Genomic DNA, 22,078 nt, shown 5'->3' on the forward strand with positions numbered 1-22,078 from the left:
GGCTGGCCAGTCAGAAGAGAGCATGATCAGAAAAGAACTCCATGGGTTCAGGTGAAAATCCTCTCTTGTGTAAGCCCTGCTTTAAGAACTTTCACCTGATTCAGGCCCACCCAGGTCATCCAAGAAAATTCCTTGTTCAGAGTCCACAGCGAGTGGTTTGAATTACATCTGCAGAATAGCTTCACAGTAATACCTAGATTAATATTTGAGTAGCAGGACTCCTATCTTATCACAGAGCCATCACCCCTTGTGAACTTGGCAACCACACACAAATGTCTGAAGCCATCCTTCATCTCCAGATAACAAGACCCTATTTCACCTAATGTGGTCCAGCCCTCCTGTGTACAGCCAAAACCACTAACCCATCCCAGCTTTGCATGACTGGTTCCCATCTAAAAACTAATTCTACAAGGAAGTGATTGAACTGGGCCTGACAGTCTGACTGGACTGTTTGTTCATCCAAACTTAGATTGCTAAATTTGGTTGCATGTCAACATTTCCTACGCTTAGTCGCTCAGTTGTGCCTGACTCTGTCTTTGAGTTGAAGCCTGCCAGGCTCCTCTGTCCATGGAATTTCCCAGGCAAGAATATTGGAGTGGGTAGCCATTTCCTCCTCCAGGGGCTCTTCCTGACCTAGCAATCAAACCTGCATCACCTGTGTCTTCCGCATTTCAGGAGCCATCAGGAAAGCCCAACATTTCCTGATCAGCAATTAAAGGCATTTGTCACTCAGGTTAAAGGACAGATAGGAGCCCTTTCAGATCTATTCCACCCAGAAGGAAGGCTCCTGGGGTCTCACTGGCCCAGGGGATGCTGAGCCCCTGGGGACGATTGACAGCTTTTCACCCAGCAGAAACAAAGCATGTTGCTGACATAGATGGGCAGAAATAAGCCAGGAAGAAATACAAACCATCAGTCTTTTCCTGGGCATTCTATCTGAAGCAGGACAAGCAATGTTGATTCTAAGTTTCCAAGTGTTTTTGAAGTAAACATCTCTGGTAGCACTTGTTAGTAGTCTCTGGACTTGTGTTATATACGTTTCCTTTTTTAATGTTAACCTCATAATACAAACATTGGCTTTTCACCTGTGATTGTCTCCCAACTTCAGATTCCTGCAACAAAACTCAACTGAAAATTTGAAGCAGTGTAATTTGCAAACTTTTTTTGGCCATACCTTAGAGTCTCCCTAGGTTTCCCTAGTAGGTCAGGTGGTAAAGAATCTGCTTGCAATGCAGGAGGCCCCAGTTCACTTCCCTCGTGTCTTCCTGGTGGCTTCCCTGGTGCATTCAACTAAGTGCAATGGGGGAAACTCGGGTTCTATCCCTGGGTTGGGAAGATTCCCTGCAGAAGGGAAAGGTTACCCACTCCAGTACTCTGACCTGGAGAATTCCATGGACTATAACCTTAACCCTAACCCTAACCTCTTACAACAACACAAGAGAAGACTCTACACATGGACATCACCGGTTGGTCAATACTGAAATCAGATTGATTATATTCTTTGCAGCCAAATATAGAGAAGCTGTATACAATCAGCAAAAACAAGATCGGGAGCTGACTGTGGCTCAGATCATGAACTCAATCGACATGAGTTTGAGTTAACTCCGGGAGTTGGTGATGGACAGGGAAGCCTGGCGTGCTGCAGTCCATGGGGTCACAAAGAGTCAGACACAACTGAGCGACTGAACTGAACTGAATTGATACAGCAAAGAGTCAGACACGACTGAGAGACTTTTCACTCACTAGAGTCTCCTCAGAAGCTTTTAAAGTTTTGACCATACCCTGCATCATGTGGGAATCTTAGTTCGCAGACCAGAGATCAAGCCCGCACCCCCTGTACTGGAAGGGAAGTATCCCCTCTGCCTCCCAGACTAAGTAAATCAGAACCTCAGAGCAGAAACCAGAGGCTCAGTGGTAAAAAAATTTCCCAGCTGACTCCAGTATGCAGCTCTGAGCCTGGTAATGCTCTGTGCCTCTGGCACTGGTAATTTTATTTTAATGAATGCAGCTGAGACTGGAAGATGCCAGCTGAAGGCAGTCAACACAGGTCACAGAACTGCAAGCTGAGCCATTTGCAGGGAGGAAGCCTGGACAGGAGCCTGCTTCTTGACTAAGAATTCCGAGTTGAGTCAGCTCTCTACATGATTTGGCACCAGGGGCAGCTTTCATGGAAGATAGTTTTTCCATGGCCTGGCGCTGGGACTGGGGGATGATGGTTCAGGCTAACACAAGTGTTGGGGAACAGTAAATGAAGGTTCACCAGCTCAACTCTTGCTGTGGAGCCTGGTTCCTAACAGGTCCATGGACCAGTATTGCTCTGTCTTGAGGGTTGGAGACCCCTGCCATAAATGGTCACATACAGAGTAGGTACTATAAATGGTCACGGGGTTGGGGGGATGAATTGGGAGACTGGGATAGCCATATCCAGTACTGATAATGTACATAAAAGAGCTAACTATTTAGAAACTAGAGAGTAACTCAGGGAACTCTTCTCAGGGCTCTGTGGTGACCTAAATGGGATGAAAATCCAAGAAAGAGGGAACATATGTATACATATAGCTGATTCCTTTTGCTGTGCTGTAGAAACTAACACAAGTTTATAAAGCGGCTTTCCTGATGGCTCAGCTGGTTAAGAACCCACCCAACTAGGGCAGGAGACCTGAGAGACTCATGTTCCATCCCTGGGTCAGAAAGATCCCCTGGGGGAGGGCATAGCAACCCACTCCAGTATTCTTGCCTGGAGAACCACATGGACAGAAGAGCCCAGCAGGCCATGGGGTCGGAGAGTCGGACAAGACTGAAGCAACTTAGCACGCACGCACACATACTCCAATAAAAATTAATTTTAAAAAAAGAAATGGTCACATCAACTTAGGCTCCCACCCAGAATAGAATGAATTAGACCATCAAGTGCTGATACACTTACCTAGGAAGAGGTACATGGGGAAAGCCTGGCATGCTGCAGTCCATGAATAACAAAGGAAGAGGTCCGTGGCGTAGGGAAAGGGGATGGAGCTCTTGAGAGCTTAGAAAGCACCTGTGGCCGTGAAGGAACAAAAAGGGAACAGTTTTAGTAGAACATTCATAGCAACCCTAGAGAAGTATGGGGACCCACTGAGCCAAATTCACTGAGGTTTATTTACCTTCAGTCACAGGTACCTGTTGTTTTACTGTGGTTGTTTTTTAAGTATTTATCTGCTGCTCTGGGTCTTTGTTGTGGCATGTAGGATCTAGTTCCCTAACCAGGAATGAAACCAGGGCTCCCTGCATTGGGAGTGTGAAGTCTTAGCCACTAGACACCAGGGAAGTCCACACATACCTGTTTTAAGTGTACAGTCTGATGTGTTTTTAAAAATGCACCTGGTAACTAGCATTACTACCACACCAGACCATTTCCAACACCCTAAGAGTTCTTTGAGTCCCTTCCCAGTTAACTCCCACCCCGAAAAGCAGACAACCTAGTGTTTTTTTTTTTAATTCAAATTAGTTGTCAAAAATCTAAAACACAGATTTCTTGTAAAAATTCCAATTTCTGGGTTCTAATGAATTGACATTAGACATTAAAACTTGCCAACACTGGGCCCACCATCTTCCTTTTTTTTTTACTTCACTGTGCAGTATGTGAAGTTTCTTGCCCAGGGATCAAACCTGTGTCCCCTGCAGTGGAAGGCTGGAGTCTTAACTATCGGACCGCCACGGAAGTCCCTGGCCATTGTCTCCTGAAGGCAGTTACTTTTGAATCTGCCACTCTGGGTCCACGGTCTCTTCTGCAGGCTGACATCTTCCCAATGCCGTTCCTTTCCTGTAAAAATCCTCTGTCCCCAGGGGCTCCGGGAGTTTAGGTCCTCCAGGGCTCTTCTGCTGTTGACAAGCAACCTCCCGGTGCCTTCAGGTAGCAACGACTCCCCAGACACAACCTTGAACTCGTCAGCTCACAAAGACCCATAAATGGGGCAGGCAGGGTACCACTTTATCCGATTCTGCTTGTCAGCTCTAAAGGGGGAGGCCAGCCTGGCCAGTGGCGTCCCCCCTCCCCTTCTTCCTGCCCATCTCGCTGCAAAGTGTGAGGGCTGGTAATCAGGGCTGCCATCCATGGGGACCAGGAATGATTGCAGACTCATTTGCATATGTGACCTAAGACAGTAATTAAACCCAGGCGCCCCAGGGGTGAGGAATAAGCACATTAATTCAGGAGCAATTAAAACCCTCCAACATCACTGTCACAAAGACGCCACTTCTGAGACTGGATCCAACTGATGACAGTCACCTTCCAGCTCCCTCTTTTGGCCGCCAGACTGCTGCCCTGACTGCACATTCTGTTTTTTTTTCTTTCTGACTGCACATTCTTGAGGGGAGCAGGCTCCCCAGACTCTCCGTCCTTCTATGGGATCCCTGATGCTCTTATGGACAAGTTACTGTGAAAGATAATGCCTCATCTTTTGTGTGTGTGTGGCAAACTATACATAGCAAAATTTAGCATTTTAACAACTGTCAAGTGTACAATTCAGGGGCATTAAGTACATGCAAAGCTTACATCGCTTAAGTCACTTCAGTCGTGTCTGACTCTTTGGGACCCCATGGACATAGTCCACCAGGCTATTCTGTGCATGGGATTCTCCAGGCAATAATACTGGAGTGGGTTGTCATTTCCTACTCCAGGGGATCTTCCCCAGGGATCGAACCTGGGTCTCCTGCATTGCAGGCAGATTCTTTACCATCTGAGCCACCATGGAAGTGAAGTGAAGTGAAATCGCTCAGTCGTGTCCAACTCTTTGCGACCCCGTGGACTGTAGGCCTCCAGGCTCCTCCGTCCATGGGGTTTCCCAGGCAAGAATACTGGAGTGGGTTGCCATTTCCTTCTCCAGGGGATCTTCCTGACCCAGGGATCGAACCCAGGTCTCCTGCATTGCAGGCAGACTCTTTAACATCTGAGCCACCAGGGAAGAAGGGACTCATATAATAGTCATCTTTTTTTTTTAAGATAATGATCTTTTAAAATAATTTTTAAAATTTTTATTTATTTTTGGCTGAGTTGGGTCTTGGTTGAGTTGCGACACGTGGGCTTTTTCTAGCTGTGGCGAGAGGGGGTTACTCTCTCGTTGTGGTGCATGGGTTTCTCATTGTCGTGGCTCCTCTTGTTATGGAGCACAGGCTCAATAGTTGTCACACATGGGCTTAGTTACCCTGAGTCATGTAGGATCTTTCCAGACCAGGGATCGAACTCGTGTCCCCTGCATTGGCAGGCAGATTCTTAATGACTAGAACATCAGGGAAGTCCCTGATGTAACGTTTTGAAGGTTTATACATGTTGAAGCCTGTGTCAATACTTCCTTCCTTTTTGTGGCTGAATAATATTCCATTTTATAGATATACCACATATCCATTACTTTGCTAATAGACATTTGGGTGGTTTCTATATTTTGACCTTGTGAATAATGCTTCCATGGACCTGGATGTATAGGTAACTGTTTCAGTCCCTGTTTTCAATTCTTTGGGGGTATGGATGGATACCTAGCAGTAGAATTGCTGGGTTGCATGGTAATTCTATGTTTAACTTTTTGGGGACCTACTAAACCATTTTCCACAGCAGTTGTGCCATTTTATGTTCCTACCAGTAATGTATGAAGATTCCAATTTCTGCACATTGTTATCAACACTTACTTCCCTTTTAAAAAAAATTTTTTTTTTAAATTATGGCCATTCCAGTAGGTGAGAAGTGGCATCTAATTGAGGTTTTGATTTGCATTTCCCTACTGTCTAATGATGTTGAACATCTTTTCACGTGCTTTTTGGCCATTTGTTTATCCTCTTTCCAAGGCACTTGGCTGTTTTTCAATTGGGTTGCCTTGTTGCTGAGCCCTAGATTTCTTTACATTTTCTGAATTCTATCAGATATATGATTTGCAAATATTTTCTCCCATCCTGTAGGGTTTTGCTGTTTTTTTTTGGGGGGGAGCGGCAGTTTCCTACTTTCTTGTAGTGTCCTTTGATGTACAAAAGTTTCTAAGTTTGATGAAGTACAATTTATTTTTTTCTTTTGTTGCTTGTGTTTTTGGTATCATGTTTTGGTATCCAAGGTTATGAAGATTTGTCCCCATGTTTTCTCCTAAGAGTTTTATGGTCTTCACTCTTATTTAGGTTTCTAATCCATTTTCAGTTAATTTTTATATATGGCATGAGCTAAGTGTCCGATTTCATTCTTTTGCATGTGGATATCCAGTTTTCCCAATGCCATTTGTTGAAGAGACTATCTTTTCTGCATTGACTAGTCTTGGCACTCTTGTTGAAAATCAACTCACTATATATACAAGCTTACTTCTGGTTTCTCTATTCTATAGGTCTATATGTCTAACCTTATGCCACTGCCACTGTTTCAATTACTTTAGCTTTCTAAGACATGACCTAGCCTTTGTTTTTGTTTTTGGGTTCCTCGTATGATTATGTGGGATCCTAGTTCCCTCACCAGGGATTGAGCCTGAGTTCCATGCGTCAAAAGTGCAGAGTCGTAACCACTGGACCACCAGGGAAGTCCCATGACCCAGCCCTTTACATTCACCGTTTCATTTACTCCTCACCAAACACTATGAAGTAGGCACTAATAATCATTCTTAGAGGCCTAAAATGTTAGGTGTCTTACCCTAAGTCACAAAGTTGGGTTGAAAGTTGCCCTTTGCAAGGTGACATTGCAAGTGCTCCCAGGTTGACAGACATACAAGAGGTATGAATTCTCATATCTTCACCTTAAAAACATCCTCCATACCTAAGTGATGTCTTACCAGGCCTTTGGCCACTAGGATCCCAAAACCAGGATCTTCCAGGAGGAAAAAAGTGATCTCGAGCAGCTCTCATCAAGGTGAGGACAAGGAGGTACTTCCTCCCAAAGGCTACAGACTCCTCCTGGCGATGGCTGTTTACAAACTCCCTTTGCCCAAAGAGCTGAAACTGCCCTCTTTGCACCCCAGCTAAGCTTGACCTTAAAAGAAGGAGACCGAGGATTTCTCCAGTGATCCAGTGGTTACGGCTCTCCATTTCCAATTCAGGGAGTGCAGGTACAAACCCTGGTCAGGAAACTAAGATCCTGCTTGCTATTTAACCAAGACCAGAAAAACAAAAATTAAAGAAATGAAAGAGACCCTGGAGCGGTTTGGGTTTGCCTGTCTCTGGCCATACTGCTGGGCAGGTCTTTCCAGAAAGTTTCCCTCTGGCCTGCTCAACAGTCTGGGTATGTCTGCTTGTTCGTGAGTTCCCTGTCTGTCAGGACACTGGGGCTATGACTCTTTGAGAAACAGTTCAAGCTGAGAGGGGTGCTGCCATCTCCCCTTAAATGCACACACACACATACCTGCCCCCGATGACCCTCTATCCCTCTACTGTGCTGAATTTTCTTCAAAGCCAAAAACATCACTCAAAATGTCCAGCATCTGCTTTTTGGTCTTCCTTCAATAGGACGTAAATTCCATGAGGATTTATTTTGCAGGGACTTAGTTTTGCTCACTGCAGTGTGTCTGGAGTCAAGAATGGAGCCTGACAGACCAGAGGCCTCAGGCATAAACAAGTGTGTTGACCAGACACTTGGTCCACATTAGCCACATCCCGGGCCATGCGTGAGGTATGCAGCCACCTCTGTAGGGAGGAGTCAAGCTCAGAAATTTGGGTGGGTGCTGAAGATGAAAAAGAAAGGAAGACTTTTTTTTTTTTTTTTTTAATTTTGGCCACAGTGTACAGCAGATGGGATCACAGTTCCCTGACCAGGGATCAAACCTGTGCCCCTTGCAGTGGAAGTGCAGAGTCTTAGCCACTGGACCACTAGGGAAGACCTAAGATTTTTTTTTTTTAATTGCAGAGATTTAAAAAAAAAATAGTGGTTGATGTCCAAGAGTATGACCTCGGAAGGAATCAGCTAAAGGAGAGGGCAAACCTGGAGAACAGAGTCCATCAGATCTTCAGATGTTTTCTTTTTTTTTTTTTTTTTCAGATGTTTTAAAAAGGTGGGATCATGAAGAAGGTAGCCCTTTGGACCTGAGTGTTCCCAAGTTTCCGGATCCTGTAGGCCAGGACCTCCCTGAGCTGTAAGACAAGAAATGTCAGCCTGGGCTGCTGGGCCCCTCGAGAAACAATGATGTTTTCCAGGTTCATCCATGTGGTGACTTGTAAATATTTCACTTGTTTTTACATTTCATTGTATGGATATGCCACCAGTGCTTGATCAAAGGTTTCAAAGGTTTACACCTATGTTTCTTTCTAAGAGTTTAATAGTTTTTTTTTTTTTGTTTTTTTTTTTTAAATATTATTTTATTAGTTGGAGGCCAATCACTTCGAGTTTAATAGTTTTAACTCTTGTATTTATGTCTTTGACCCATCTGAATTAATTTTTGTGTAAGGTATTGTATGTGGATTTCGGGGACTTGCTGGTGGCTCAGATGGTAAAGAATCTGCCTGCACTGTGGGAGACCCAGATTCCATCCCTGGTTTGGGAAGATCTCTGGTGAGTTCTCAATGGATGGACATTTGAGTGTCCAAGAAGTGGAAACACACTTTTTGCCTATTTTAAATAATGCTGCCATCTACATTCGTGCACAGTTTTTTGTGTGGACATAACTTTTTTAAGCAGAGTTCAGGAATTCTTTTTTTTTTTTTCTTGGCTGTGCTGGGTCTTCATTGCTGCACAAGGGCTTTCTCTAGTTGCAGTGAGTGGAGGCTCCTCTCTAGTTGCAGTGCACAGGTTTCTCATTGTGGTAGCTTCTCTCTGGGCTCTAGGGCACGCAGGCTTCAGTAGCTGTGATACACGGGCTCAGTTCCTTTGAGGCATGTGGAATCATCCTAGACCAGTGATTGAAACCATCTCCCTTGCATTGGCAGGTGGACCCTTAACCCCTGGACCACCAGGGAACTCCTGGACATGTTTTCCTTCTCTTGCTTATATACCTAGGAATGAAATTGCTGGGTCATATGTTTACTCTGTGTTTAACTTTTTGAGGAACCACGGAAGTATTTTCAACAGCGGCTGCACCATTTTACATTCCCACCAACACTGGGAACATACACTGGGGATTTTCCACGTCTTCACCAACATTGATTTTCTGGTTTTTTGAACAGTGTTATCTTATTGAAGTTCTGATTTCATTTCCTTAACAGTTAATGATGTTGAACATATTTTCAGTGTGCTAATTAGCAATTTGTATATCTTCTTGGAGAAATGTCTATTCAAATCATTCAGCCCATTTAAGAAATATTTTATTTTTAAATATTTATTTGTCTGTGTGGGATCTTTAGTTGCAGCATGCAAACTCTTAGTTGTGGCATGTGGAATCTAGTTCCGTGACCAGGGATTGAACCTGAGCCCTCTGCACTGAGACCTTGGAGTCTCAGCCACTGGACCACCAGGGAAGTCCTGGTTCATTTCTAAGTTGGTTTACATCTTTTTGTTACTGAGTTGTAAAAATTCTTTATATATTCTGGATACTATCAGATCTATGATTTGCAAATATTTTCCCCATTCTGTAGCTTGCTTTTTACTTTCTTGATAGTGTCTTTTGATACACAAAGGTTTTAATTTGGGTGAAGTCAAATGTATTTGTTTTTTTCTTTTCGTGCTTGTGCTTCTGGTGTCCTATTTAAAAGACAGTTGTCGAATCTCAGGTCTTGAAGATTTACACCCATGTTTCCTTCTAAGAGTTTAACAGTTTTGGCTCTTATATTTCTGTCTTGGATCCATCTGAGTTGATTTTTGTGTAAGCTGTGGCATGTGGATATCCACTTGTCCTAACACCTTTGGTTGAGAAGATGTTATTTTCACCTAAGTCATAACAACTGTCAACAGATCACTTCAAAACTGTCAGAAATGCGTTTTTAGAGAATGTTTTCAGATGTCATGGCGACCCAGCACACTGCCTCACCCTTGGCTGTGCTTCTTGTTATCTTTAAATATATATATATATATATATGTGTGTGTGTGTGTGTGTGTGTGTGTATAAACCCTTAGGGTATGGTCAGGGCTGTCAAAACTGCTGCCTTAGCTGAGCTCAAATCTAGCTAGGATTGGGAAAACAAAATTCCTGTGTCAGTGTGGAAACTTCAATCTGTCTGCTGCTGTGAAACGAGGACCCAGACGTGTAATACCTGGGGCCACAGGGGTGGAAAGGACCCCAAGCCCTCCCCCAGCTTTCAGCACCCCTGGCATGAGAGCAAAGTGACCCTCCATCCATCATCCTAGGATGAAAGTCAGGGCTAGGGTAGGGTGAGGCAAGAGAGGACTGCAGGGCAAAAAATGTAATGAGACTCAATCCTGCTCTCTCATCCTGTCTGCTCCATGGGCAGAAGGTAAGCTAGTAGTTCCAGTAGTCAGATACCGATGTGAGAGTTGGACTATAAAGAAGGCTGGGCACCAAAAATTTGATGCTTTCAAACTGTGGAGCTTGAGAAGACTCTTGAAAGTCCCTTGGACTGCAAGGAGATCAAAGCAGTCAATCCTAAAGGAAATCAACCCTGAGTATTCATTGGAAGGACTGATGCTAAAGCTGAAGCTCCAATACTTTGGCCACCTGATGTAAAGAGCTGACTCACTGGAAAAGACCCTGATGCTGGGAACGATTGAGGGAAGGAGGAGAAGAGGGCAACAGAGGATGAGCTGGTTGGATGGCATCACTGACTCAACGGACACGAATTTGAGCAAACTCCGGGAGATAGTGGAGGACAGAGGAGCCTGGCATGCTGCAGTCCAGGGGGTCACGAAGAGTTGGACAGGACTTAGCGGCTGAATAGCAGTCTGGGCTCCTGGGGGTGGGCTAGGGCTGCTTTTAGCCACCAGGGGGCACTGCGGGAGCTGCCCTGAGCCCCTTCGCCTCTCCGCTTGATCCTGCCTGCTGGGCCCATCCCACTGGCTCTAACCAGCTGGCAGCCTCCCAGCTCTCCACTCCAGCCCCAGTTGACTCTACTCTGTGACTGACTCAGGGGCCCGTGGTCAGGGCCAAGGTGGTCCAGAGCTCTGGGCAAAGCTTGGTGAGTGGCTCCCTTCACCAGCCGTCACTGGGTGAAGGGAAATTCCCAGACAGCAGGTCCCTTCTGCTCTCCCCTTGTTGCACAGATGCTGTGTTGAGGCCACTCCAGAGGCTGCCAGAGAGGCCACCACAGCACCATGGGGACACGGCCCCAGGGACCTTGTCCTGGCTTGCTTTGCTCTAGGAACTTCTCAGGACGCACGTCCCTCCCTTCAATTTCATTAATGTTGAGGACTTTTGTTCAGTCTTTCCAGGGACGAAGGAAACAAGAAGGAAACAGGCAGAGAGCCATGCCTCCTGCTTTGCTATGCTTCCCCTAAAACCAAACTCTGGGGTCAAGCCGTGGGCCTCGGCTCTCCTGCCCCAGCCTCCCGGGGCCGCAGTCTAACATGGCCATGTTGGACACCACTGGAAAAATAGCACAGGAGTGCCGGGGTGGCTCTTTCTGGGCAATGCGGGCAGGCAGGCTGGAAAGGAGCAGGGCCCAGGTGGCTGCATGGGGAGGGTGAGTCCAGGAGCCCCTGCCCCCGAGGAAACCACCGGCCCCTGGACGCCTCTGTGCTCAGACAGCGGCTCGAGCTGGGAATTTCCCACACCCCGAGTGACAGCACCTGTTTCCAGGGGCACTCTGGGGTCAGGTTTCTGGCCTTGAAGTCTGCTCTGCCCTGCTCTCTGTTCCTCTCTGATTTCATTCAGGGAGAATCAGCAGTGACTTGAGAGGCAGGGAGGCCTGGTCTGGGGAGGGACAGTCTGGGGTTGGGTGGGGTGGGGAGGCAGTGATATCCTTCGGTCTCTCCCTTCTGGCATCACACTCACATCTTCCCCCAGCTTTTCCAGAATGTTGGTCCCACCTTATCTGCCAACATCAGAGGCCACCAGCCTCCAGACAAAAGGTGCTGAAGTACTTGACAGAAAGAGCCTGTGGCATCAAAAGATTTTTGTAGCACTCGCTTTGGCAGCACAAACACTAAAATTGGAATGACACAAAGATTAGCATGACCCATGCATGAAGATGACACCCAAACTGGTGAAGTGTTCCATATTTGGGGGGTCATTTGTAAAGATGTAGATGGACCTAGGATCTGTCATACAGAGTGAAGTAAGTCAGAAAAAGTAGTACTGTGTATTAAAGCATGGATATGCAATCCAGAAAACTGGTACAGATGAACCTATTCCCAGGGTAGGAATAGAGATGCAAATGTACAGAACAGACATGTAGACACAGTAGGTGAAGGAGAGGGTGGGATGAATTGGGAGATTAGGATTGACATATATACACCCATGTGTAAAATAAATAGCTGGTGTGAACCTGCTACAAAGCACAGGAAGCTCAACTCGGTGCTCTGTGATGACCTAGATAGGTGCGATGGAGACCATAGAGGGTGAGACGTATATATATATTTTTGTATATACACATACAGCTGGGCTTCCCAGGTGGCACAGTGGTAAAGAATCCACCTACCAATGCAGGAGACTCAAGAGACTTGAGTCCAATCCCTGGGTCAGGAAGATCCCCTGGAGAAGAAAATGACAACCCACTCCAGTATTCTTGCCTGGAAAATCCCATGGACAGAGGAGCCTAGCAGGCTCCAGGGTGTCGCAAAGAGCCAGACATGACTGAACGGCTAAGCACACACACTCGTACATAGAGCTGATTCACTTCACTGTACAGCAGAAACTAACACAACTCTGTAAAGCAATTACACCCCAATAAAAAATACATAGCTGGACTTGCCTGATAGTCCAGTGGTCAAGAATCTGCCTGACAATGCAGGGGACACGGGTCTGATGCCACATGCCACAGGGCAACTAAGTCTGTGTGCCACAACTGCCGAGCCAGAGCTCTAGAGCCTGCGGGCAATAACTTCTGAAGCCCAGGTGCCCTAGGGCCCATGGTCTGCAACAAGAGAAGCCAACACAATGGTGCTTGGGCTCAGGCACCGCAGCTAGAGAGTAGCCCCCATTCATTACAACTAGGGAAAGCCCATGGGCAGCAATGAAGACCCAGCGCAACCAAAAATAAATACATTTTAAAAAATTATAATAATAAATTTTAAAAATCTGGCTAAATAGAAAAAAAAAATTAAAAATTAAAAGACCCTTGTCTCTGGCCAGTTCCTCCATAAGATCTAGAAATATTAGCATTGGAGGACTCTGAATCCTGAAGCAGAAATAGAGATACCGGCTGAAAGAGCAGAGGCTTGACCCTCGCTTATCTGGCTTCCCTGGTGGCTCAGATGGTAAAGAGTCTGCCTGCAATGAAGGAGACCCAAGTTTGATTCCTGGGTCGGGAAGATCCCCTGGAGAAGGAAATGGCAACTCACTCCAGTATTCTTGCCTAGAAAAGCCCATGGATGGAGGAGCCTGGCAGGCTACAGTCCATGGGGTCGAAAAGAGTCAGACATGACTGAGCGACTTCTCTTTTCTCTGACCTCAGGGGAGGCTGTGTAATGGGGGCTCGCAGTTTGGGCTGCGGCCCCTCCTGTTGAAAGAAGGCCATTTGCTCAGCTTAATCCACTGGTTAACATAGGATTCATGTCTCCATTCTCATGTCACTTCAAGTGACCTTGGAATACAGAGACTTAGTAATTAACCACTGACCCCAAGTGTTGGAATCCAAAATGAAATGCCTCTGCCTTTGTGGGTGTCCTTTGTCTTAACCGCACCTGACAAATAAAGGCAACTGACTCTGTATTCACAAAGTTTACTGCCCATTCACACAAGGGGGTAGGGAGCTCTTCAAAGTTGTTGGCACATGAGATTTGGAACAAAAGCCCCCAGTAAACTGCACATAGCCTGGGGGTGACATGTCATGAGACAGCCCTTGAGATCTTGGGGTACAGCTTTTGCCAGAAATGATGTCTGGGACTTCACTGGCTGTCCAGTGGTGAAGACTCCATGCTTCCAATGCAGGGGGCACAGATTTGATACCTAGTCAGGGAAGTGAGATCCTGTCTGCTGGACAGAATGGCAAAAAAATTTTGTTTTAATTTATAAAAGAAATGATGTCTGTCACCCACAAGTCCACAGCAGAGCAGCTGCATTTGTCAAACCAACAGTGATGCTAGAACTTCCACAGACTAGCTTCAGGCAGGCACTTCCACAGACTAGCTCCCTCCCTTGATATTTTTTTCCTCCATAAAGGATTTCTCCTCCACCTCCTCTTCTTCCTCCTCCACCCCTGGACGTTATGAGGAAACATCTGTAGGATAACAAAAAATAATAAAAGTTTACAAGATAACAAGCTTATAAAGTTTTGCTTACAAGTCCCTGTCATGGTTCCTGCCTCCTCTGAGATGGTGGATGGAAGCTTCGTTCGCTTGTCTCTAGTTGTCTCCTTCCTAGAAGGATGAGGAGCCCCTAGGGTGACTGGAGAGGAGGTGGAAGGAAACACTTGGAGGGCACCCTGGGCTCTGCTGAGGGTCCCACACTCCCTGGGGCTAATCTGATCCAAAGGAGAAAGTAACAGCCGGTGCTTGTTCACCTGCCCTCTCTTTCTTCTTAGTGTTTTTAAAAATTAAATTAAGTATTTATTTGGCTGGGCTGGGTCTTCGTTGCAGCATGAGGGATCTAGTTCCCTAGCCAGGGATCAAACCCAGGCCCCCTGCATTGGGAACATAGAGTCTTTACCACTGGACCACCAGGAAAGTCCCCTTCTTAGTTTTTTTAAGCACCTGGGTCAGGACCTTGTCAGGGACTGAATTTTATTTTATTTGGCCACATCACAAGGCTTGTGGGATCTTAGTTCCCAGACCAGAGATGGAAACAGGGCCCTTGGCAGTGAATGCATGGAGTCTTAATCACTGTACTGCCAGGAAATTACCAGGAGCCTGATTTTTTTTTTTTTAAGACATACCTTAAAAAAAAATTATTCATATATGTATTTATTTTTGGCTGTGCTAGGTCTGCATTGCTGTGTGGGTTTTCTCTTACTGCAGAGAGTGGGGCCTGCTCTTCATTTCAGTGCTCAGGGTTCTCATTGCAGCAGTTTCTCTGGTTGTAGAGCTTGGATTCTGGGTCGCATGAACTCACTAGTTGTGGTGGAAGGGCTTAGTTGCTTCAAGGCATGTGAGATATTCCCGGACCAGGGATTAAACCCATGTCCTTTGCATTGGCAGGTGGGTTTATTGGACCACCAGGGAAGTCCTAGGGGGGTTTTAAAGGTAAACACAGTTTATGTAGCACAGACAGGCCGAGGCTAAGTACTACTGTATTCTTTCGTTGCTAAGTTGTCTCCAACTCATTTGCGACCCCATGGACTGTGGCCCTCCTGGCTCCTCTGCCCATGGAATTCTATAGGCAAGAATACTGGAGTGGGTTGCCATTTCCTCCTCTAAGGGATCTTTCCCATCCAGTGATCAAACCCAAGTCTCCTGCATTGGCAGGCGGATTCTCTACCACTGAGTCAACTGGCAAGCCAAAATACTGCTGAAGTAGAAATCCTGGGGAGGGCTGAGATGGTGCTTCAGAGGCTTGATGGATCAGCTGGTGGCAGTGTGGAGTCTGGAGAGAGCATGGATTTAGAGTCCACTTGGTTCAAGACTTTTCATTTACAAATGGCAGTGAGCAACTCAAATGAGCTCAAACCAAAAGGAACACTTACTGGCGTATGACTTCAGGCAGGACTGGATCCAGAAGCTGAAAGACTGTCACCAGGACTCAGTAGCTCTCCATCTCTCCACTCTGCTGTCCTCTGTGCTGGCTTTTCCCACAGTCAAGTCAGGCTCTCCAGGCCTGTTTATGTTCATCTGTTTATGTTCAGCTCAGCTGCCCCAGAGTCCCTCTCCCAGCTGTTGAGCCAAAATCCTAAGCCTGATTCTTACTGGCTTGAATTGGGTCACGTGCCCATCCTTAAGCCAATCATTGAGGGTGAAATTACTGCTTGGGCCTGGGTCACATGTTTACCCCAGATTCTGGGACCAAGTTAGCCTCACTCAACAATGTGAACTGGGACCTCCCCAGTGGCCCAGTAGCTAAGACTCTGGGCTCCAAAGGCTGAGGGTCCGAGTTCAATCCCTGGTCAGGAAACTAGATCTCACATGATGCAACTAATAATTTCCACACTGCAACTAAAGATTCTCTGCATGCTGCAACTAAGAGCCAGCACAGCCAAATAGATAAATATTAAAAGAAAAAAAAAAAAAAAAAAAAGCCCACACAATATGAACTAAAATTAAGGGGCATTTCCCAAAGGAAGATGCAACTAGAAAAAGGGTGAATGGATGATAGGCAAAAACTTCACACCCACTCTCTCAGAGCAGCAACTTCTGCCACCACCTGGCTGTGTGACTTTGTCCAGGCCATTTACCTTTTCTGAGCTTCAGCTGGAAACACAACTTGTTTCGGTCTTCATGTCCTTTCCTTTATAAAAACAAGGATGTGACAGAGGTATCCTGGGGCTCCTATTGTATTTGAAACTTCCACTGGACTAGATTATGAGGTGATTTATTAAGAATTCAGTTCCTTTGACCCTGATAAGCAAAGGATGAGGAAGAGTAATGGAAAACAATGATCCTGGCAAAACATCAGAGTTTACGTCCCCCTACATTTCCTTAGAAGCATTCAGCAAAGGGAAGGGCGAAGTGGAGCCTGGATGAGCAGGAGGCCCAGCTCAGGCCACAGGGGAGCAGGCAGCACTGTCAAGGTCCTGGCCTGGCTGAATTTGTGTTAGAATCTCAGTTCGCCCTCTGGGGCCTTGGAGCACTCAGGGCTGAGCACAGATGGAGTCTGGCACCTCCATCTGGCCCTCTGTTCTCCTTGGGAAGGCCCAAGCCAAGGGGTCCTTACCTGTTTGGACCGCATCTGGATGAGGTAGCATGTTGGTTTCAGGGTCCCAGGCACAGCTGGTCCCCGAGCACAGTGGTGCGAGGTGGCTACTTTCCCTTGGAGCCCCCAGGGCACTGCTGGAGGCTGGCCTGTATGCGGTTGGCAGCTGGCCTATTTATGAGTAACCTTTCTTTGCCACAGCTCTGCTGGTGACAAGGCTGGATGCATTGTGGTTCAGAAGAAGTGTTTCCCAGTGACTCAAAACCAGTTTGCCTGGAGCTGTGAATAAAGCCCCAGATTCTCCCGGCTACTCCTCCCAACTTCTCTCTTCTCTTCCCGGCATCACTTATAGTAGGGTTTCTTTGCTGTTATGCTTATCACACTTTCCTACAGAGTTACTTTTTAAAATTTTTATTGGTGTACAGTTGACCTACGATGCTTTGTTACTTTTAGGTATACAACAAAGTGAATCTGCTCTACATACATATATCTACTCTTTTCAAAATTCTTTTCCCATATAGGTCATTACAGAGTATTGAGTAGAGTTCCCTGTGCCATACAGTAGGTCCTTATTAATTATCTATTTTACATATTATAGTGTATATATGTCAATCCCAGTCAATCCCAATCTTCCAATTTATCCATCCCCTCTCCCATAGAGTTTTTACTCTCAAAGTGTATCAGAGTGACCTTTCCTGCACAGGCATTAGCCATCACATGCATGCATGCTGCGTGCTACATTACTCAGTCATGTACGACTCTTGTGACCCCATGCACTGTTGCTAGCCAGGCTCTTCTGTCCATGGGATTTCCCAGGCAAAAATACCAGAGAGGGTTGTCATTTCTTACTCCAGGGGATCTTCCCATCCCAGGGATGAAACCTGTGTCTCTTCTGTGTCCTACACTGGCAGGCAGGTTCTTTACCACTCGCGTCACCTGGGAAGCCCCTAAGCCATCACACTATGACTAAAAATAGAACAGAAAATACATGGAAACATGAACCATTATTCAAGAAGGAAAAACTGACCACCCTTTTGGTTCCAGTCACTAGGGGGGTCTTTGCTCTGCTGAGCTCACTGTGTCTGCTGCCAGAGTATGACTCCCAGAGGACTCAGCCTCCGGCCCTCTAACTGTTGGTCTTTGGGACCCACTTCATGACTTTCCATCTGTTGCCTCCCACCAACTCTCTGCCACCTCTGTCCTCAGTCCACAGCTGGGGGTGGGGGTGCAAGGCAGTGGCACCATCCCTGAAACAATGTGTGCAAGTCAGATGGTGACCACAGCCATGAAATTCAAAGAAACCGCTTCTTGGAAGGAGAGCTATGACAAAACTAGGCAGTGTATTAAGAAGCAAAGACATCACTTTGCTGACAAAGGTCCGCATAGTCAAGGATATAGTTTTTCCAGTAGTCATGTGCAGATGTGAGAGTTGGACCATAAAAAAGGGTAAGCCCTGAAGAACTGATGTTTTTAAACTGCCGTGTTGAGAGTCCCTTGGACTGCAAGGAGATCAAACCAGTCAATCATAAAGGAAATCAGTCCTAAATATTCATTGGAAGTACTGATGTTGAAGCTGAAGCTCCAATACTTTGGCCACCTGGTGGGAAGAGTCAACTCATTTGAAAAGACCCTGATGCTGGGAAAGATTGAAGGCAAAAGGAGAAGGGGGAGGCAGAAGTTGAGACAGTTAAACTGTATCACTGACTCAATGGATGTGAGTTTAAGAAAACTCCAGGATTTAGTGGAGGACAGGGAAGCCTGGTGTGTTGTAGTCCCTGGAGTAGCAAAGAGTTGGACACAACTCAGCGACTGAACAACAGCATGACTTACCTTTGTTCAGATATTGACAGGTCACAAAGCTCATTCACTACACTGCCTGTTCTACTTTGCCCACTTGTTCCTACCATTTTTGCTTCTTTTTCCTGGAGGATTGGCTGAAGGAATTGAATGACAGAGGAGTTGAACTAGTTACAAATGGGTTAAGGTTTGTGATCTCTGTAGTTCCGCCTTTGGGTGAACTGGTCCACTAGTTAAGGAAGCAAGATAGATCTTGAAAGTCTTGAACTATTTATATCTTCGCTTTTCTTTTTCCGGCTTCCTTTGCAACTCCTCCCTTAAGAGAAGGCATCTGAGTTGCTGGCGGCACAGTAGGAGAGCAAAGGCAGAGAAACAATCAATAGCCCCTTGGTCCGGACTCAGCAGGGAAAAGCTAGGGAAGCAGCAGAGTCACACTGAGAGACTCAGGCAAGAGGATGGAGAAAGAAGGCTCCCCCTGAGGTATGCCCAGACCATGGGAGAGTCCACCAGTGCTGGGGCAGGAGGGAAGGATGGGGGTGACCTGAGCAGAGGCGGTGGAGCAGAGGTGCAGAGCAGGTCAGTCCCCGGGAGACCCTCCCTGCAAGTATTGCCCCTCCCCCACTCCCCCTCAGTTGACAGTGTGAAGCATTTGGTATTGAGGGGGGACGGCAGTAATTTCCTGGGGCTGCCATAATAGATGAGCATCAACTGGGTATCTTCAAACAAAACAGATTGTCTCACAGTTCTAGAGGCCAGGAGTCAGAGGTCAAGGTGTCAGCAGGGCTGTGGTCTCTACCTCAGGCTCTGGGGAGGATGCTTCCTGGCCTCTTCTACATGCTAGCATCCTTGGTGGTCCTAGGCTTGCAGCTGCATCACCCAAACCAACCTCTGCCTCCATCGTCACAAGGCCTTCTCTTTCACGGACATCTCTAAATCTCTCCTTAGAAGAACACCAGTCATTGGATTTAAGGCCCACCCTATTCCAGTATGACTTCATTTTAACTTTCATTTTTTTAATGTGTTTTTATTTTATTTTTTGGACTCATCGAGAGGCATGTGGGAATCAAAGTTCCCTAACCAGGGTTGGAAACTGCACCCCCTGCCTTGGAAGCATGAAGTCTCAAATATTTTTATTTATTTGGCTGTACTGGGTATTAGTTGTGGCATGCAGGCTCTTGTGTGGGATCTAGTTCCCTGACCAGGGATCAAACTCGGGCCCCCTGCACTGGGATCATGGAGTCTTAACCACCAGACCACCCGACCTCATTTAGCAAAAGAAAATTTAAGACTTTCAAAAATCGAAATATTTTTGTTGTACAATATTATATAAGTTACAAGTGTACAATGTAGTGGTTTGCAATGTTTAAAGTTTATACTCCACTTGCAGTTATTATAAAATATAGGCTATATTCCCTGTGTTGTATAATACATCCTTATAGCTTATTTTTTACATAATAGTTTGTATCTCTTAAGCCCCTGGGGCTTCCCAAGTGGCACAATGGTAAAGAATCTGCCTGCTAGGAGATGCAAGAGGCGTTGGTTTGATCCTTGGCTTGGGAAGAGTCCCTGGAGAAGGAAATGGTAACCCACTACAGAATTCTTGACAGGAAAATTCCATGGACAGAGGGAACTGGTGGGCTACAGTCCGTAGAGTCTCAAAGAGTCAGACATGACTGAGCAACTGAGCACATACCATGTCAAACCCCTACCCCTCATTGCCCCTCCCCTTTCCTTCTCCCCACTGGTAACCACTAGTTTGTTCTCTATGTCTGTGAGTATGCTTCTTTTTTTTTTTTTTGCTATATTCACTAACTTGTTTTTTTTTTTTTTTTTAGATTCCACATATAAGTGATGCTATACCATAATATGACCTCCTCTTAACTTGACTGTATCTGCAAAGAGCCTATTTGCAAATGAGGTCACATTCACAGGTTCTGGGGGCTGGGACTAGGTCATGCATTTTGGGGGAGGGGAACACAATTTAATCTACACCAGGGCCCTTCAGGGCCCTGCTGAAGCTAAAACTCCAATACTTTGGCCACCTGATGAGAAGAACTGACTCACTGGATAAGACCCTGATGCTGGGAAAGCTTGAAGGCAGGAGGAGAAGGGGATGACAGAGGATGAGATGGTTGGATGGCATCACCGACTCAATGGACGTGAGTTAAAGCAAGCTCTGGGAGTTGGTGATAGACAGGGAAGCCTGGCGGGCTGCACTCCATGGGGTTGCAAAGACTTGGACACTGGACACAACTGAGCAACTGAACTGAACTGAAGGTCCTTCAGGGAGAAGATGACAGATGTCAGTGTCCTGGGGCACCCAGTCTAGCAGGCTAGGCTTGTGTGAATAACATCGTGGAGGCCAGTTTAGCTGGAGCAAAATGGGCCAGAATGAGAGAAGCCAGGAATGAATTTGGAGATAAAACACATATAGATCAAGGAGCACTTTGCAGGCCCCTGGTTAATCCTCTGGATTTTCTCTGACCTATTTGGAGGCCAGTGGGGGAGTTTATTGGAAGGACTGATGCTGAAGCTGAAACCCCAATACTTTGGCCACCTGATGAGGAAAGCTGACTCATTAGAAAAGACCCTGATGCTGGGAAGGGTTGAAGGCAAAAGGAGAAGAGGGTGACAGAGGATGAGATGGCTGGATGGTATCGCTGACTCAATGGACATGAGTTTGAGCAAACTCCGGGAGATGGTGAAGGACAGGGAAGCCTGGTGTTCTGCAGTCCATGGGGTCGCAAAGAGTCAGTCATGACTGAGCGATTGAACAATAAGGCAAAATCTTACTAAGTTTTAAAACCATCTATCTTTTGGTTCTAAAGAGCATAGACTGTCAGAGGTGAGGAGACAAGTATGAGGAAACTAAACCAAGATCCAGGTGAGAAGTGGCAGCTTCTGGACAAGGGCAGAAGCCCTGGAAGTTGTTAGACATGCTCGGAGCCTGTGTCTATAGTCAAGGTAGGATTCACCCACATAGTCCATGTGGGGTATGTAAGGAAGGGAAACAAGGACGATTCCAGGGACTTCCGTGGTGTTCTAGTGGTTAAGACGCTGTACTTCCCCTGCAGAGGGTGCAGGTTTGATCTCTGGTTGGGGAACTAATATCCCACATGCCTCAATACACAGCTGAGGGGGAGAAAAAGAAAAGGATGACTCCAAGAGATACTATGCTGTTTTGGGAGACATCTCCTATGTTCTCTTTGCTGCAAGTAATAATAAATCCTTCTTTCTCCTGATTAAGAAAAACAAAAGGATGAGTTCATGATTCTTGCCTTGAACAATTGGAAGGATGCAGTAGCTATCAAGTGAGATGAGGAAATGCAAGAACGGAACAGGCTCGAAGAAATGACAGCTTAGCTTGATCTTGACCCTTGTAAGTGTAAGATGCCCATTTGACTTCCACGTAGGCATATATGAGTCTCCAGTTCTGGGAAAAGGTCTGGGCTGGATATATGCATTTGGCAATGGTTAGTGTATAGTTTCATTTGTTTCTTTTTCAGCCATGCCATGAA

At 46.2% G+C, this 22,078-nt stretch overlaps 1 protein-coding gene and 1 non-coding gene across 4 annotated transcripts in view; one reads left to right on the top strand and one right to left on the bottom strand.

Annotated features, from left to right (window-relative positions):
* CA6 (carbonic anhydrase 6) overlaps positions 1-22,078 on the bottom strand; it is a 165,008-nt gene that overhangs the window by 115,642 nt on the left and 27,288 nt on the right. Inside the window, exons 1-2 of one of the 3 annotated variants that reach the window (XM_065935825.1) lie at positions 3,649-4,542; positions 2,927-3,037 (exon numbers count right to left, since the gene is read on the bottom strand). The exons of 1 other annotated variant lie outside the window; for it this stretch is intronic. The gene's annotated coding sequence lies outside the window, so the exon portion shown is untranslated. Of the gene's footprint in view, positions 1-2,926; positions 3,038-3,648; positions 4,543-22,078 lie in introns of those variants that run through there. One more of the 3 variants, XM_065935824.1, reaches the window with a different exon arrangement.
* LOC136170088 (U6 spliceosomal RNA) lies at positions 11,941-12,044 on the top strand. Its single transcript, XR_010663537.1, has one exon. It is a non-coding gene; the product is annotated as a U6 spliceosomal RNA (small nuclear RNA).

This window comes from Muntiacus reevesi, chromosome 5 (assembly GCF_963930625.1).
Source record: "Muntiacus reevesi chromosome 5, mMunRee1.1, whole genome shotgun sequence".
Lineage (NCBI taxonomy): Eukaryota > Metazoa > Chordata > Mammalia > Artiodactyla > Cervidae > Muntiacus > Muntiacus reevesi.